Source organism: Megalobrama amblycephala, linkage group LG3, assembly GCF_018812025.1.
Source record: "Megalobrama amblycephala isolate DHTTF-2021 linkage group LG3, ASM1881202v1, whole genome shotgun sequence".
Lineage (NCBI taxonomy): Eukaryota > Metazoa > Chordata > Actinopteri > Cypriniformes > Xenocyprididae > Megalobrama > Megalobrama amblycephala.
In genome coordinates, this window is record NC_063046.1 from 15,029,953 (window position 1) to 15,047,196 (window position 17,244).

Sequence of the window (17,244 nt, forward strand, 5' to 3'; positions counted from 1 at the left end):
TCTTTCTTTCTTTCTTTCTTTCTTTCTTTCTTTCTTTCTTTCTTTCTTTCTTTCTTTCTTTCTTTCTTTCTTTCTTTCTTTCTTTCTCTCTCTCTCTCTCTCTCTCTGTTAGTCTTGCTCTTTTTTTCATTTTCTCTTTATCGGCACAAATTATGATCACAGAATCGGGAGCAAAAGTGTTTGCAATTCACAGCTTCACACAGAAATACAAATAAACTTGGAGCTTCATTCAACCATTTCCAATAAACCCTATTGTTTGGAAGTTATGCAAATGCAGACATCATGAGTCATTCATTTTTTCCTGTGCAATTCTCTGGGATTGGAAGGGCGAAAAATGCCAGAGAACAATGTGCTCTCTTCAGTAATAATTAAGCTGATGGCCTATTATGCTGTATTGCAAATCAATATGTACGGTCCCTGGCGATGGTTGAAGTAGGAAGGCTTGGCGTGAATCCAGCCCATCTCACTCTATGAATGAGCAGATGCAGGTGCATCACAACTTGCTTTGGTGATTATTTTTTTGTTGTTGTTGCTGCCGGGAGGAGGGGGTACGGAAGAACAAGCTAGTGACAATGGCAGCAGGCCTCTCTAGTGTAATTGTGTGTGAATGCTCATTTTAGAAAGCCTTCCGCTTTTGTTAGACAGGTGCTCAGATTCTGTCTCTGTATCACTTTCTTCCTCTCTGACTCTCTATAGCACTTTTTAGAGTTACTTTGTCTTTTTTTTTTTATTTTTTTTTTTTTATTTATTTATATTTGTATGGATCGCCTTCATATTTGTGTGTTTTTGTGCACACATTGACAATGTAGTGTTTTCCAATCATTTTATACTAGTCAGGAACAGATTTAATTTATATTTATAAACAGTTTAGTTAAATCAAGTATTTTAAAGTTACACCTTTGTTGTTAGTGCTAAACTGTTTTTTTTTTTTTAAGATTATTTTCCTCTCAGGGCTCTTTGATATAATCTAAAACATTCGCCACATCAAGCGGAAATCATTCTCTCTCTCTCTCTCTCTCTCTCTCTCATTTCACATTCACAAATGTATATTTACTGTGTAAAGTTCCCCTGTGTTTACCCTCTGGTTTGTTTGCTTGATATCACTCTGTTTATCTCCATTAATTCCACCATTTTTCAGTCTATTGGATGTTGTGTAGTTGTCATCAAAAGCCGCCTCTCCATGGAAGTTCTAGTGTTTTGAAGGAGAAATGAATATCAGCATTAAAAATTAAACGGTATATTGCAAAACATCACTTCATGGATTCGGGGCAAGTGTAGAAGCAGCTGTTCCACCAGCAATCTGTAAATAAGAGGAATTGTAGATAAAGACACTGAGGAGGCTGTTAGATATGCAGGAAGCAGCGGAGCCCACTTTAAATTGACTGCAGGAAATTGTGAGAAAATGGTCATAAATTGTTAGGGCACACAGTTGATTTTTTGTTTATTTTTTATTTTTTTTATGCCGTGTGTTTCAGTCTCCTTCCTCCCGCTTTCTTCTCAAGATCCATATACATCTAGTATTTAAACCCAAGGGAAGAAAAGACATTGAAAAAGCTAGGAAAAGAAATTAAACATTGATATGAAAAGAAAAAAAAATACATCTGCAAACTATACCAAGTTTTAGTAGAAAAACATGAATTCGGGAATCAGTTTTTTTAATATTCTAAGTATTTATATATATATATATATATATATATATATATATATATATATATATATATATATATATATATATATATATATATATATATATATATATATATATTCCCCCCCCTTTCTTTCTGGAATTGTGAAGACTTGGTTTATTTTAGCCAGATCCTTCCAGCAGTCTCTCTTCTACAAAGAGAGGCAGCATGTGCTGCCCTCCACATATTTAATGAAATTTATAACAATTGTCCTCCAATCAGATTAAGTGCTTGTTTAAAATGCAAATATGTTCTTGTCTCTGACATGCTGTAATTAAGTAGAACAATGCTCTATTTTTCCCCCTGATGTACCACATCTCTCATCAAGGGCTTTGAAAATAGGACAATGATTGACCACCTGGTCTGGTTACAGTAGCTAAATTTATTAAATTCTCTTTGTCTGTAGAAAATCAATGAGGAATTGTATGCATTGCTAAGGGTCAGGCTTGTTTTTCTATCTGGCATATAATTACCCTGACCTTTACGATACTTGTTGAAGATAATTTTCTGTATCATTACATCTTTGTCACCAAATTGTGAGTCTGAGTCCTCTGTGGAATTTTCGCCGATTTCCTTTAAGACGATCAAATGGAAGATTGGCTGTGAGATCTAAGAGAGATATTGATTTAGTGGAAGGACAGCGGCAGGGCTTCAGCTAGCTGAAATGCGTTTTCTGCTTTATAATGTGTTTTTTTGTCAAAGCTTTTGTTGTGAAGATCTCATTTGCCAACTTATTTCTGAGTCTTTCACCTTATTGAATAGCTGTGCTCCTTTAGAGTGAAACCAATACAAAACAGAAATTGCAGCTGTTGTTCACGTCTGTAGTTCATTTGGCTCGTTTGATATTCTGTGACAATTTAACCAAAATCAATTTAGCAAATTTCCAGCTGGCATATGATTAAATTATTCTGCCATCAGTTTATTTGAACAGGGCCATAAGGGAGCGTGGCAACGCAAACATTTCCTTCTTTTTCATTTGTTACATATGGCTGGATCTGGTATCATCTCAAGTTATCCATTCAGAGGGCAATTTTTGTGGCACTTGAGTGCTTTAATCACAGAATCAGGACATTGTTTATGTACAAGAACGTGGGCAGAGCGTGGAGTGAATATCCTTTCTCCCAGCACACCCGGCTGACTGTGATTAATACAAACAAACAGTTTCTCCACAGAACCACAGCGCCAGAGATGATCCCTGCCTTGTCTCTTGAGTCAGTTCATAATTATTATATTGTATCTCAATTTAACTCAATCAGAGCAGTTCACACAGTACAGATCGTCTCCAGACCGCGTGGGACTGCCGTTTCACGAATCTGATGTATTCTGTTGCGCCGAGGAAAATTAATTGGATTAAAGATTTGATAATCAGTTTCTTTGTGCATCCAACCTTGCATTTTCACCCCCCGAACGCACCCTCCATCGTCTTGGCGCATCAGGAGCCGCATTAAGTATTTCCTCAGTTTCACGGCCAAGGTGTCGAGCCCTAGCGTCGATTCATTTAGCATAATCACTGTGTTCTAATGAAACTGTTAATACCGGAGTGACAAGCTTGCTTCTTTGCTGAAGGCATCCAATCACTCTGCCACATCTTGAAGGTGATGAATGTGTAATTACCAAGTTTGACAGACCTTGTTTAGCTTGTGCTTTGTATGAGAAAGTGAGAGGATGAATATGCTGAGGGTTGTGCTCCTGCCCTCCTTCCCAGGGCTTCATACTGATATACTGATACAGAGGCTCTTGCCGTTTGGATATTAATGGTCCACAGACCTCATTAAAAAGTAGCCTTTCTTATATAGAGTAGTACAATAGCTGAACTGTGATCAGTTTGAAACCAATGTGAGATGTAAAATGGTTGCACAAGTTGATGGTTGTAAGTATCTGACTATGCCTTAGTGACTTTGTAGTGTTCAGTCAGAAAGAGCTTGCTGTAGTTTTCCACAAAATGACTATTTTTTTGTATTTATTATTTAAAAGATTTTTTTTTTTTGTGGAGATTTTGAACTTTAATGTCAGGACATATTTATTGATCTATTTAATTTGTTTATTTCTTAATTAGCATCCTAATTGGTAGTTTGGTAAGTTACTTTATCCTAATTTTAAACTAAAAATAATTAAAAGAATCATTTATATTATACAATCATTTATATTATACACTGCCCGACCAAAAAAAAAAAAAAAAAAAAAGTCGCTGTTTGGATTTTAATAGGCAAATACTTAATCTATGAATGGATCATTATTATAGTGATTATTATTTTTCTAGCATGTTATATGTTTGGCAACTGTTCTTTTAACCCTTAAAGATGGAGTGTGTAGCTTTTCATTTCTTAAACAACCATGTAGGAAATGGATCAGAGAGCATGGATAATCATTTTCACACGTGAATTGGCACCTTTGAGTCTTTGACATGTGCTGGAGTAGACTTTACAGAGTGCTCACCTCTTGCATTGTCAATACAAGATCTTGACCAAAAATTGATGCACCTCTTGATGGAAATAACATCACAGCATTTATTTTCATCAAGAGGTGCATCATTTTTTGGTCAATATCTTGTATTGACAATGCAAGAGCACTCTGTAAAGTCTCCTCCAGCACATCCCAAAAACTTACACTGAGGTTGATGTCAGTGCCAATTCATGTGTGAACATGATTCTTCATGCTCCCTCCCAACAATTCTTTCACAATTTGAGCCTGGTGAATCTTGACATTGTCATCCTGGAATATGGATACATCTTAATACATGGTTGTTTAAGAAATGAAAAGCTACACACTCCATCTTTTAGGGTTAAAAGAACCGTTGCCACACATATAACATGCTAGAAACATAATAATCACTGTAATAATGATCCATCCATAGACTCTTAAGTATTTGCCTATTAAAATCCAAACAGCGGCTGGGCAGTGTATAATCAGATCAGTAGTTCTGGAATATATATAATTTTAAAAGATTTTTAACTCTATTTTCAAATGATAGTGGAGACCAAAGCTAGAGGCCATCAACGAATGCCTGACAAGTAAAAAAAAATGTGCTTAAAACCTCTGTCCAGCGTTAATTGATCTCTGCCAGGACATGAATGCTGCTCCTCCGCTATTGATTCATCATCTTAGATCTCTCCTATATGCTAGACCAGCAGCACCGGCCCAAACATGCAGAATAGAAATGAATTTATAGTGATATCTCCATGTCAAAATTAGTAAGACATCACCTAGGTTGAAAATGAGAAGGTTTATGATTGCTGTAGCTATTTGAAATTGTTGTGAAGAAGATTTTGGGTAGGGGGGGAGAAAGAAACTGGACTATTCTGTCATCCGCAGTGCTCTGATCCCAGCAGCGGTGTCATGACAGGCCAAAACTCTCACTCACTCACTATACTGCTAATCACATGCTAATAAATGAGCTCTCATCCCTGGGTCATATCCCCCATGCTAACAGCAAGAGCTGTTTTTTGTCACTCATCTTTTTCTCACCCTCAAAATGAGAAAATAGCTGCGACGCACATACAGACTCTTCACAAGAGTGTGAATATTCTAAATAAAGACATATTCTGTCTTCACTGTTTTTTTTTTCTTTATTCAGGAGCGAGGAGGAGATTGCATGAAATGCCACAGCAAATGCTCAAATTGTGTGGATTTTGGAGTAGCGCTGAAATTATTCATTAGTGCTTATGTATGGGTATCCCAAGATCCCAACACACAGAGTGATTTGTTTTTAATCATTCTGATGTTTTGGTTGAATGTTCTTTGGGGTGGAAACTTTGTTCATCTACTTTGGTAATGAGTGTAAAAATGGGTTGCCATCTGCTTTTTCCCTTCTTTTTTTTTTTTTTTTAATTTGCTAAACACTCTCTGCAAATCTGTTCTCCAGAATGCAGGAAATGAATGCAAACACGGTTTTTGAACCTTGATTTACATTCGTATTTGTAATACGACTGCCTTTGAATTGAAGCAATCATTGTACCTTTGTGCATCGCTACAAATGTGCTGATATATTAACATCACTAGTCAGTTAAATGATTCGTGTGTTACCCACAATGACTTGCGCCAGTGTGTGGAAGATGCTGTTCGATTTGAATGTATCCATAATTAATACAGATGCGTCAAAAGGATGCTATTACATGCTTTTTCTCAAACTTCAGAAATGTTGTATCGTAGGCCTGGAACATCAAATGTGTGCATCGCTGAATAGCCTCTCAATGTATTCATCAAGGCAATTGAAAAAAAATCCCTGGTTTAGTGATCAGAGAGCGCTTCATGCTCAATGAGGAGTGACAGTACATTTAGCCGAGAGTCTTCTTGCGTATTGGATGTCAGGTCACAGGTCATGTCTTATAAGTTTGTTTTGATATGTTTTAATCTTTTGTTAATTGTATTTGCATACATCTTTTTATCACCGCAGTGTTTAGTTTTTTTTCCCTTCTTTGCGCAGATCAAGCTCGCAGATGTTTTCGAAAACGATGTGTGTGAGGCCCGATTACAGAGTCTTTTCAGAGAACTTTTGGGTGCCACTTGCCAGCTTTACCTGTATCCAGGAAAAGTTACAGAGCTAAAGACAACTGCTGTGTTTTGAAGGGGACATTCAATGGCTATATTCTTGATAGAGCGGGGAGGTGCAGCAGTGTTTTGCTTGAAGTGGCGGCTTCAAAAATTCTTAAATTGAACTCTATTTGCTGATTATTTAACTACCTGTAAATGCACAACAGCTCTATTATATCTTGCTGGAGGCCCTATCAAAAGGTCCTTTAATATAGCAAGCGCCCTGCACAGACTGCCAGTGTTTTTTTAGTTGTACACGTTGTGAACTTCGGGGGGACTGAGCACCTCCTCTGGAGATTTCTGCAGCCGGCAATGAAAAGTTTCCTATAACTATGTGGCAAATAGAGGAGGTTGTTTGGGAAATATCTATGCATTAACATTCATATATATAGTTTTGCAATTTTAGCCTTTCACCCTATTTACTCTGACGCCAGCGTGAAAAATCATATGGTTTTGGAGTCATTCTGCAAGGCGTACAGTATATTGATATTCAGGCCGGAATAGAATTCAATATGTCACCCCCTCCCTCAGAGAATCACTTCTTTCTCTGTAATTTCCATTGAAATTTTGTGTGCAAATGCAGTAATAGACACATTTATAACATCAAAAGGATTCAATTTTCTTTTCAATCACACAACAGTATGAATAGCTTTTTCCATTGAATCTAACAACGAGGAGCCATTACCCGACACCAAAGGATAGGTTGCCTTCACTTGCTTTTTATGAAAGTGTGTCAAACAATTTCCCATGTCTCCCATTTGTTCTAAGCTAACAGGGGCTGTCAAACAGGTTTGTTTCTAATTTTTCAGGGAAATGTCATTTCTTTCTTCTGGTGCCGGGTAATCACCAGAGATCCACATGTTTATTTTTTAATGCAGGCTGTAAGTGTCTTTAATACGTTAACTCCTCCGCCGAACACTTTCCAGAAGCCTGCAGATGACAACTTCTGACTGCTAATTGCACTTGGTAAATTATTTGGAAAAGATGACATGAATAGCACATTTCACTGACACCGAAACACAGGGCATCAGATGAAGTGATGGCCGCAGCACAAATGGTGTGAGCGCTTTTATTTCAGCAGGGTAATGTCTCTCTTGGAGCTCTCTGTTGAAAGGTTACAGCAAAGGGCTGTTTGTCATATTCTGTGTATTCATTCAATTTCTCCCTGTGCCATCCAGGTTTGTCACTCTGAAAGCCTCAGTGTTAACTTGCTTTCACATTTCACCGTTTGGGTCCATTATATTTGAGTGGTTGGTGGGATGATTTGACAATATTATATTGGCAGTTGGTAAGAGGTTAATATATGGGTCAATGACGCCTACATTTTCTGTCCGATTGCATTTTTTTCAGTTAAAATTTGGTTTAAATGCATAAAAAGATAACATATATATGTAGTATCTTTCTCGTGCATGTACTCACTTTAACTTTTCAAAAAAACACTAGTTATTTGTAATTTTCTGTTATTTAAAGTGTCACGTTTGTAAATATCATGTGGTGAGACTGTCTGGACATAACTTCTGTTTTGGAAATGTCTTTGAAATTACTCTAAATGTATTCAAATTCATTATCTGCACTATTTGGCATAATTTTTGGCATGATCCTGTACAAAATTGCAAAGCATTTGTATTTACAGTATCTCACAGAAGTGAACACACCCCTCACATTTTTGTAAATATTTTATTATATCTTTTCATTTGACAATTTGACACTTTGCTACAATGTAAAGTAGTGAGTGTACAACAATGTATAACAATGTAAATTTGCTGTCCCCTCAAAATAACTCAACACACAGCCATTAATGTCTAAACCGCTGGCCACAAAAGTGAGTACACTCCTAAGTGAAAATGTCCAAATTGGGACCAAAGTGTCAATATTTTGTGTGGCCCCATTATTTTCCAGCACTGCCTTAACCCTCTTGGGCATGGAGTTCACCAGAGCTTCACAGGTTGCCACTGGAGTTCTCTTCCACTCCTCCATGACGACATCACGGAACTGGTGGATGTTAGAGACCTTGCGCTCCTCCACCTCCCATTTGAGGATGCTCCACAGATGCTCAATAGGGTTTAGGTACCCTCAGCTTCTTTAGCAAGGCAGTGGTCATCTTGGAGGTGTGTTTGGGCTTGTTATCATGTTGGAATGCTGCCCTGTGGCCCAGTCTCCGAAGGTTCTGCTTCAGTATGTCACAGTACATGTTGGCATTCATGGTTCCCTCAATGAACTGTAGCTCCCCAGTGCCGGCAGCACTCATGCAGCCCCAGACCATGACACTCCCACCACCATGCTTGACTGTAGGCAAGACACACTTGTCTTCGTACTCCTCACCTGGTTGCCGCCACACATGCTTAACACCATCTGAACCAAATAAGTTTATCTTGGTCTCATCAGACCACAGGACATGGTTCCAGTAATCCATGTCCTTAGTCCGCTTGTCTTCAGCAAACTGTTTGCAGGCTTTCTTGTGCATCATCTTTAGAAGAGGCTTCATTCTGGGACAACAGCCATGCAGACCAATTTGATGCAGTGTGTGGCATATGGTCTGAGCACTGACAGGCTGACTTCAACCTCTGCAGCAATGCTGGCAGCACTCATACGTCTATTTCCCAAACATGATGCTGAGCATGTGCACTCAACTTCTTTGGTCGACTATGGTGAGGCCTGTTCAGAGTGGAACCTGTCGTGTTAAACCGTTGTATGGTCTTGGCCACCGTGCTGCAGCTCAGTTTCAGGGTCTTGGCCATCTTCTTATAGCCTATGCCATCTTTATGTAAAGCAACAATTATTTTTTTCAGATCCTCAGAGTTCTTTGCCATGAGGTGCCATGTTGAACTTTCAGTGACCAGTATGAGAGAGTGAGAGTGATAACACCAAATTTAACACACCTGCTCCCCATTCACACCTGAGACCTTGTAACACTAACAAGTCACATGACACCGGGGAGAGAAAATGGCTAATTGGGCCCAATTTGGACATTTTTACTTAGGGGTGTACTCACTTTTGTGGCCAGCGGTTTAGACATTAATGGCTGTGTGTTATTTTGAGGGGACAGCAAATTTACACAGTTACACAAGCTGTACACTCACTACTTTACATTGTAGCAAAGTGTAATTTCTTCAGTGTTGTCACATGAAAAGAGATAATACAATATTTATAAAAATGTGAGGGGTGTACTCACTTCTTTGAGATACTGTATATTCCATCATAATATACAAACAAACGTTGTCCGATGATGTCCATTTTATGAAATATCATGTGGTGCGACCATCAAAAAACTACCACTTTGGGACTTTCATGTTGAAATCCATTCAAAGACAGGAAGTTGCATCATATACCAATTTGCGAAGGACCCATGGAAGCAGCGAGATATGGTTACCACATTTGGATATCATGTGGTATGACCTCAAAAGAAACAACAACAAAAAAAACAATGAATATTAAGTTGTTTCTGCAAATATATACTTTTATTACAAATTTCATAGTGACCTTTTGTGAGAAGCTAGCTTGTTTTCTTTAGGTGGCCAATTCTGTGACTGTAAATTTTGACTGAATTTGAAAATGTCATGTTGTGCGACCACTGCAGAGTGTTTTCCATGATAGATATATGTCCTAGATTGGCAGTTTTTGTGCTTTTATATTCAATTGATGATTTATATACATAAAGTACTTTATTTTAGTATAATTTGAAATAGATTTTTATGCAATTTGGGTCATTTTATAAAAATATTTCATACAGTTTATGTTTGTATTGTACAATATGAGAAAAATGCAAAAAAAAAAAAAAAATTAGATATTGTAAAATTTCAGTTTGGTAATTGTCAATCAATTATATTTTATTTTATTTTATTTATTTTATTATTTTTTTTTTTTTAAGCATTACCATACTTTTTAGTGGTATTAATGTTTTGCTTTGTCATTTCTATCATCTTAGGGGAATATTCATGTTAGGAAAATAGCCTGAAAATGCATTATGCTAATAATATGACCCAACTACTAGCTTTGATTTTTGAATGGTTACCCGTTAAATGAATTTTGACAACCCAGTGCTGTCATCTTTTAAATCCTCCCTTCACACACTCTCTCTCTCTGAAGTCTACATGGTAATGGGAGTGGCCTGGTCTTCCGCTGTCATCAATCAGTTTGCACCATCTCTGACCCACCGCTGAGCAATGCGCCGTGCTCATAAAGCCATGCACTGCAGCAGATGGGCCGCAATTTGCAACACGTATGTTTTTTAACATCCCGCCATCAGGGATTTTAATTATGTCTGGTCTCTTCTTGAACAGTCTGTTTACAATACAAATAAGCCCACACAACTGCACATGTACAGCAGCCCAAGAAAATGTAAGCATTCAAATGTCACTGCACATGTTAATTAGAGCGATTATAGCGTTCAATTCCAGTGATTAAATTTAGCTTTGCTATCAAGACAATCTGTCAATCAACACTGTGTTTGGATTAGTTTTCAGATTCTGTGTGAAAAATGTATATAATTGTATTACAGTATATTGAAATCTCTTTAAAATATTTCCAGAGGCAGTGAGTCAAAGCAATACCTGGAATCATTTTAACTTGAGTGTGCTGATGTTCACTAAAGAGTACTGACAGTGGGTATAAAACAGTTTGTTTTGAATGATTGTGAGAATTTTTAGTATCATATTGATGCCTACTACATGTATATCCTTTCAGTATGTGTAATATTTCATTGCTGTCCGAAATTTTATAAGCTGTAAAATGAACACTGTGCTAGTATACATCTTCATTAAAGGATTAGTCCACTTTCAAATAAAATTTTCCTGATAATTTACTCACCCCCATGTCATCCAAGATGTTCATGTCTTTATTTCTTCAGTCGAAAAGAAATTAAGGTTTTTGATGAAAACATTCCAGGATTATTCTCCTTATAGTGGACTTCACTGGCCTCCAAACGGTTGAAGGTCAAAATTACAGTTTCATTGCAGCTTCAAAGAGCTTTAAACGATACCAGACGAGGAATAAGGGTCTTATCTAGTGAAATGATCTGTCATTTTCAAAAAAAATACAACTGTATATGCCTTATAAACACAAATGATCACCTTGCACGTGCTTCTGCTTTCCATATTCTTCAAAAAGCTTACGCTGTATGTCCTACGCCTTCCCTATTCTACTTGTGGAAAAAAACGGAACTGACGCCGCGTTCGTTCCATAAGTTTGAATAGGGAAGGTGATGCAATCAAGTAGTCAGGTTACCATTCAAATTACAAAGTAGTGAAATAAAGAGAGATGCCGTCTGTTCCAGAAGGCACAACATGCGAACATCTGCTGTGAACTAGTCAGAGATTCGGTTGGATCCACTTCCATTGGCCTCCACCAAATATTTACTGCCCTATTAGGATCCTCCTCAGTACTCATCATAACAGAGCTGCTCACTAAAGAGCTACTCCTCATGGGCCAAATGGATGGAGTCAAGTCTTTTAGTGCATAACATGTTCGGTTTTGAATATACTGAAGTTTGTTTCGTAAACAGATGGCTTGCATTAAAACAACAACAACAACAAAACAACAGTGTAACATTACAACTGTGCACATACTGCTATCATAGCTGTTAGGGAAGTGTGCCCGCCAAGACACACCAACAAATAATTATTCTGTTCATTTCAAGTGGCTGACATGAATTTATTTAGTTTGAATTTCAAAAGTCACCTTTTTAGAAAAAGAAACATTGTGCAATGAATAAGTAGTCTAGGGAACCATTCCTTTTTTCTTTTTTTTTCTTTTTTATAAGTAATGTTTGGTTCTGGTAACTGTTCTTGCACATTGATTCTTTCTCCAATGTGGACCGAACTGCATAGTAATATATCCTGGAAGAGTTTCCTGCACTAATTATTATTCAGCAGCACCTGAATAAGTTACTGATTGGTTGTTAATATGACAGTGTGTTTTTAAAGAATGGTGTTTGGTCAGTAGCATTTTATTATTATTAATGAATGAAATTTAAATATTAGTTATTTATTTTTATTTTTTTATTTTGTTTAGTATTTTTATTTAATTCATAATTATGGCCAATTATAGAATTATGTTTATTCTGTCTCTGAAAAGACTGCCAAAACTCATTAAGTCTCTGTAACATGTAAACACTCGTTTTGCAAGAATTGTTTTATATTTATTTATTATTGAAATTATTTCATCATTTGGCACAAGTGTTATTTTAATTTTGTAATAATTGTATTAATATTTTGAATTAGCTGTTATTTTTATATTTTTTGTTTTCATGTTCATTTTAATTGAGTAATGTGGTTTCGTTCTTTAACATGGCTATTTAGGTTTAATTTTTTATTTTTATTTCAGTTTTACTTTGAGTTCGTTTTAGTTTTTATTTGTTTCCCGTTATTAATATTAGTCCTTCATCTTCAACTTCTTTAAGATAACTTTTTTTCAGATTTATTTCAATTAATAGAAATGTTAATAGAAATAGTTTTAGTTAACAATAATAACCCTGTTTGGCACTGGAAATGCATTTATTTTTTCTCAATTTATTCCTTTAAAACAATGATTATCAGAAACAGTAAGGAACTGGAACCTCCTGTAGTAATGGATTCTACATTGCTTCAGTATGGCTGTGTATGTGTAGTGTATATATACAGTGTCATGTTCTCTTAGGCCTGAACATGAACCCTAAGAAGCTGCCATGTTAGAGCTGCTACAGGCCCTGGTTCTGTGGGAACAGCAAAATAAACGCCATTACACCTGACAGCGTATTCAGTTCCTCAGACATCATTGTGACAGGTGAGCTTCTTCAGGGTGCATAATTGTATCCCGGGTCTGTGGCACACTGCTTATTATTGATTCATGGGGAACAGAATGAACTCCTTGAGAATGTATAAAAATACATTTAAAAGTCCATTCTCCTCAACTAAAATCACAGCCCCCCAAACGACGTGCTTTTGTCACTCCCAGTTCGCTTTCTCTGCCAGCACTGCTTTTAAGGGCTTGGCAGCGAGGATTGAGCATATATTTAAAGAACCTGACAGGTCGGACAGTAATGCAGTTGTCTGGGCTTTTATTTTCTACATGGAATTCGCTTTGATAAGCCCTGGTACATCAGAATGAAGTGCCATGGCAGAAAGGAACAGAAAGAGATACTCCCTGCATGAAAGTTTTAAATAGCTAAACCTTGCTGAAAGAGAAATTAATATATTAATTGTAATTTGTCTGAATGTGTAAGGCAGAAGGCTTACAACAGTTAGCTAAGACTTTTATAGTTTTATTGACGTCATGTAAAAAAGCGTAATGCTTGAAATCATGTTCTAGTTTATTGATTTATGATGATGTTAAAGGTGCACTATGTATCTTTTTTTAGTTCAGAATTTACTAAATGTATGTAATGAGCAAGTACATCAAGAATCCATCTTCCAATCTTCATGTTTTTGTCTTGTCCTGAATCAGTACGCCTATAGTAAGTGTTTATATTCTGACTATTTTAGACCGAGCGGGATGACAACCACTGCATAGTAGCCCAGTACCTGCGTGACTCGTCGTATAGGGTGAATTCTTGTCTGGCTATCACCAGACCAAGCTCAATTTAAAATTGAACATTGGTCTGGGGAGTTTGCTATGTATTTCCTACTGCACAAGAGGCGTGATCAACGAGCATTAGTCACACAATTGGATAGTCCTTCAACCAATCAGATCAACGATCCGGGTGACGTACTTTGCAGAGCGATGCGAAAACTCCAGACAGGTTTAGTTTGTATTGGTTTGTAGCATTGATCCGCGGTTTGCAGAAGCAGCAATGGCATCGAGCGATTTTTGCAGGTTGTTGTCTACCATCAAGGGGCACTGAAGTAAAAGAGTCCTGTACTCACATCGTGAAGCAAACCACCAAAATAACAGCAGAGAATCATTGTGTGTCATTAATCGCTGTTTGTAATCTTCCTATGAAGAGACTGTCGGATCAATGCTCTGCTGCATTTCTCTCAGATAAGGTAAATGCTTAACACAATCGGCGTCACTGTGATTGTGCATTGTTATTTTGGAGTGATAGATCAGATAGAGTTTGAAAGCTGCTTGCCGTCGCTTCTCTATCGCCATCGTGTTATACCCGCCAATAGCGAGCAAGGTGGATAAGCCAGTCTGTGATTGGTTCCCGCAAAAGTGTAACAGCGCAGCAGAAATGAATGTACGGGTTTCCAGACTGAGTTGCAGAGCGAAATCAAATTTCCGGCAGATCAGGCTGGGTTTACCCAGACTAGGTGAATTCAGGTTGATTGGGACAATTTTCCAAGTCATCTCAATGGAAAAAATTGTCCAATCACTCTGAATTCACCCTATATGACGAGTCACGCAGGTACTGGGCTTTTTAACCGCTGCAGTGCACATAGTGTATCTTTAAATTAAAAATGTAAGCAAACTTATCTTAAAGGGATAGTTCACCCAAAAATGAAAATTTTATGTTTATCTGCTTACCCCCAGGGCATCCAAGATGTAGGTGACTTTGTTTCTTCAGTAGAACACAAATGATGATTTTTAACTCCAACCGTTGCCGTCTGTCAGTCAAATAATGCTAGTGGATGGGAACTTCTACTATAAGAGTAAATAAAACATGCACAGACGAATCCAAATTAAACCCTGTGGATCGTGACGACACATTGTTGTCCTAAGACACGAAACGATCGGTTTGTGCGATAAACCGAACAGTATTTATATAAATTTTTAACTCTAATACACCACTATGTCCAACCACGTTCAGCACTCGTTAGTAAGGTCTGATCGCGCTCTGACAGCGACAGTGATGTCTCGCTCTCGTTGAAGTATATGCGCGAGACATCACTGCCGCTGTCAGAGCGCGATCAGACCTCACTAAGCAAATGCTGAACGCGGTTGGACATAGTGGTGTATTAGAGTTAATAAATTATATAAATACTGTTCGGTTTATCGCACAAACCGATTGTTTCGTGTCTTAGGACATCAATGTGTCGTCACAATCCGCAGGGTTTAATTTGGACTTGTCTATGCAAGTTTTATTTACTCTTATAGTTGAAGTTCCCATCCACTAGCATTATTTGACTGACAGACGGCAACGGTTGGAGTCAAATTTTCATTTTTGGGTGAACTATCCCTTTAAGCCTGTTACTTATGTTTTTCTGCAAGGTTTCCCATCCAGAGTAAACAATAGTTGAGAGTTTAAGACAAAGCGTCACGCTCAAAATGGAGACAGAGGGCTATTACAATCTGGCTTCCTCCACAAACACTCCAGATTTTTTTTAACAAGCTGTAAATTGCTAGACCTTTTTCAGTTTATCACCAGCACTCCCTATCATTTCTGCTTTGTGGCATTGTATATCTATCATTGTAAATACACTCAAAATGCCACAGCTGTGGCGTTTTAAGAGGACACACCTAATCAGACAGGAACGGGGACACCACAGTTACAGAATCACATCTGCTTTAACGTGCACTACAATAGCAACACAAGCAAAACTGGAAGCAACAGCCTTGGGTAAAAGCCTAATTCATGTTGTTTCCTCAATCGTGCCACAGCTGGAAAGCATCGTGAACATGAGGACAGAACCAGCGTTCTGCACCCAACACAACGCAGTACTCAAACCTGGCACTGGCTTTTATTCGCTCGTAAAAATGTGTAAGGCCTGATTAGCTTCCCACATTTTCAGAGGATAAAGGAATTAAGGACCAATTTCCTAGTGTTGTAAACGTTAATGTTGAGAAAGAGGATGGCTGTTTGATTTTTGCAGGCTATATTTGTAGTTGAGGTGGTTAGAAGGGTGATCGTGTTGGTTGTGAAGGGGCCCACCCATGAAATATCGACGGATGAAGAATGTAATACTCCATTTAACGTTAACTGCCTGTGTTTGGGATGCCTGGCTTCTGTATCCGCTTAGCGTGGTGTGAAATATTGCTCTTTTCTAAAACTGTGAGAGTGGCTTCTCTAAGATAATAACTGTGATAATTGAGTTGAATTGACACATCAACCAGTCAATTCTTCAAGACCAGATGAGATATGGGGGAAAAAACGGCATGAAATCCAAACAAAACAAAACCTCTCAAAGTATGCAGATGTAACCCATCAGTGATCATTTAGAGAATAGTCATTGACCCGTAACTTCTACGAGGAAGTAGGAAATGACTAAACATCCATGTTGTTACCCATTTGTGTCAGTGGGATCAGTGGGACCACAACCAAAAACTTCCTGAATTGACAGGAAACGGCATGTGTGTGGTGGCTGTCTGGCGGGAGCGTGGGTACAGGAAAGAGGCAGGGCCAGAGCAGAGGACTGGACTTGGCAGACCGGCGCTCGGCATTGTGGGACGAGCCACTCGACATGTGAGAGCCCAGCCTGGCCATTCATCCAAACCAGCGTTGCACGCCGCCCTGTGATTAGCATTGTCCTCTAGCAGATGGCCCATCATCTGTTTCAGGCGGCAGAGGAAAAAAACGCCACTGCGAGAGCAGCCCTTCATTCTTACTATTAACTCATAAAGCGGCCATTGTGTTTCACCACATTTGTGGAGAATGAGGTGGTCTACAAATATATATTTTAAAAAACTTTGTAAATGTTATTTAAGTTTCATAGTATTATGTGTAATACCTACTGATTTTTGTAATTCCCACAGGACGTTTTGTTAGACTTTTTGACTTCTTTGTAATTGATTTGTGGCCTTCCAAAGCTGCCACGCTAGTGCCACATTCTATGCAATGGATAAATTCACAGGGGCTTGGGGCAAAAATGCTTCCAAAATCCCTCTCTCCCCCTTCTCTCTCTTTCTCTCTCATTGTCACTAATGCTTATTTGGTAAAAATGAAAATATTGTGATATTGTTAAATATTATTATAATTTAAAATAAATGTTTATTTTAATATATATATATATATATATATATATATATATATATATATATATATATATATATATATATATATATATATATATATATATATATATATATAAATAATATACATTATATATATATATATATATATATATATATATATATATATATAATGTATATTATTTAATTATTCCTGTGATGGCATAGC

General features: G+C 37.5%; 1 protein-coding gene across 5 annotated transcripts in view; it reads left to right on the forward strand.

Annotated features, from left to right (window-relative positions):
• Window positions 1-17,244, forward strand: part of LOC125264640 (vitamin D 25-hydroxylase) — a 204,837-nt gene that overhangs the window by 77,344 nt on the left and 110,249 nt on the right. The window lies entirely within an intron of this gene.